Raw genomic sequence first — 2268 nt, forward strand, 5'->3', positions numbered from 1 at the left:
GTTTGCAATGGCTTTGAATATTTCTTTTTCCCTTTTGATGTTTATGACGTCAGGAAGCCCTGTTGTTCACCATCGTCTCCTGGGCATGATAGGATGATGGTACCCTTCCTGACCTTCATGGCATGTTGATTGGTTGGTAATTAGTTTAATCCTGTTGTTTGCTTTGCCTCTTGGGCATGGTGTGGTGATGGAATCCATTCTAATTCATATACCTTTCATCTCTTTAAAATTATATCAGAAGAAGTTCAGTTTAATTTTCATGATTTTTGATGCAGGCATAAGATCTCCCTGATCCCTACAAGTGGATCCTCTGAATCCCTAGTTTCCTTCCTTTGAATTCCTTAAAGTTTTACATTAATCTCTCACCATTATTCATCAATTTATATTTGATTTAGATTGCATCTTAGGCTAGTGCTATTTCTACTTAGTTCCAGATCACGTACAAGTTTCAGTCCCTGTGGATTCGACCTCGGTCTTACCGAGTTTATTACTACATCACAACCCTATACTTGGGAGTGAACAAGTTTTTGGCGCCGTTGCCGGGGACTGACGGTTACGTTTTTCTGAAATTAATTAGTTTTAGAATTAGGTTAGGATTATGATTTCACTAACTTTAGGTTAAAGATTTGTATTTTATTTTATTTTTAGAAACTAACTTGTTTCCATGTTTTGTAGGATCCTGACATAAGTTCCTAAATTGGTAATTCCTTCCTAATTTCTCTACTTTTTCCACTTTTAAAATTAGGGTTTAAATTTTAGAAATCTTCTAATTCTAGTATTTTCCTATTTGTAGGAAATAGTTTATTTTTAGAAATTTTTCTCTTTTGTTTTTAGAAACTAGGTTAGTTATTTCCCTTCTTAGAAATTAACTTTCTATTTTTATTTTTAGTAACTTTCTAATTGTAGAATTTTAGTTTAGAAACTAACCTTCCTATTTTGTAGGCCTTTAAGATAGAAATTTCTAATTCGGTAAGCTCCTTCTCTACTTTCTATTTTTCAGTTCTCTTTTAGTAATTTACTTTCTAGTTTAGGACTTTCCTAATTTATTTTAGAAATTTCCACTTTCTTTTAGGAATTTCTTCTTTTAGAAATCAGTTTACTGCTATCTTTCCTTTAAAGGATTGTTCTTCTCTTTTTAGAATCTAACTTATTTTGTTTTATTTTGCAGGTTTTTAACTTAGGGACTCCAATTTGGTAATTTCTTTCCAACTCTCTCTTTCTTTCTAGATTTTTTTTCCCTTTCTTAGGATTAGGTTTTTGAGGTCTGCGAGTGTTTCATGCCCAAGTGGGCCCGTGACAACACTCGACGTCTCTTGACTGAAGGAGGATTAGTTGAGGGGTTGACTATCCATCGCAGGACTAGACACCGCTCGAAATCCCCTGAGTTAACTGAAGTTATGGCTGAAGACCAACCTCCTCCACTTCCACCCAGGGTGGAGGATACCCAAGATGAGAATGAGGTGCATCAGGCACTCCCACCTCGTACTTTACGAGATTATCTACAACCGGCGGGAGTGAGTACGCCCTCATGCATGATTTTCCCTGAAAACATAGGACAAATGGACATCAAGCCAGGAGTTATCCAACTCCTTCCCAAATTTCATGGACTTGAATCAGAAAGTCCATATTTGCATTTGAAAGAGTTCGATGAGATTATGGCTACATTATGTTTTCCTAATGTATCTGAGGATATAATCAGGCTGAAACTCTTTCCTTTTTCCTTAAAAGAGAAAGCTAAGACGTGGTTACATTCATTGCATCCTAGATCCATTGGCACATGGAACGACATGCAGAGGGAATTCATAAAAAAATTCTTCCCACATTATAAAACGATTACCCTCAGAAAAGCAATCATGAACTTTGCCCAAAAGGAAGATGAAACATTCTTCCAATGTTGGGAAAGGTTCAAAGATTTGGTCAGTTCATGCCCACAACACGGATTTGAAACGTGGCGCATTACAAATTTTTTCTATGATGGACTGACATCTTCCATGCGCCAAATGGTCGAGACAATGTGTAATGGAGAGTTCATCAATAAAGATGTTGACGAGGTATGGGATTACCTCGATAGTCTTACTGAAAAAATACAATCATGGGACTATTACCCAATGGCGAACACCACGTCTAGGCCGACTCAATTAAAGGAGAAAGGTGGATTATATCTCTTAAAAGAAGAGGATGATCTCAAGTGTAAAGTGACTACGCTCATAAGGAAAGTTGAGGCCATGGAAGGAAAGAAGGATAAGGTTAATGAAATTGTTTGCGGCA

At 36.6% G+C, this 2268-nt stretch overlaps 1 non-coding gene across 1 annotated transcript; it reads right to left on the reverse strand.

Annotated features, from left to right (window-relative positions):
- Positions 1–1835: 1835 nt before the first annotated feature.
- LOC131250192 (small nucleolar RNA R71) lies at positions 1836–1942 on the reverse strand. The gene has a single exon (XR_009173121.1). It is a non-coding gene; the product is annotated as a small nucleolar RNA R71 (small nucleolar RNA).
- Positions 1943–2268: the final 326 nt, after the last annotated feature.

The sequence above is a fragment of the Magnolia sinica genome, chromosome 6, assembly GCF_029962835.1.
Source record: "Magnolia sinica isolate HGM2019 chromosome 6, MsV1, whole genome shotgun sequence".
Lineage (NCBI taxonomy): Eukaryota > Viridiplantae > Streptophyta > Magnoliopsida > Magnoliales > Magnoliaceae > Magnolia > Magnolia sinica.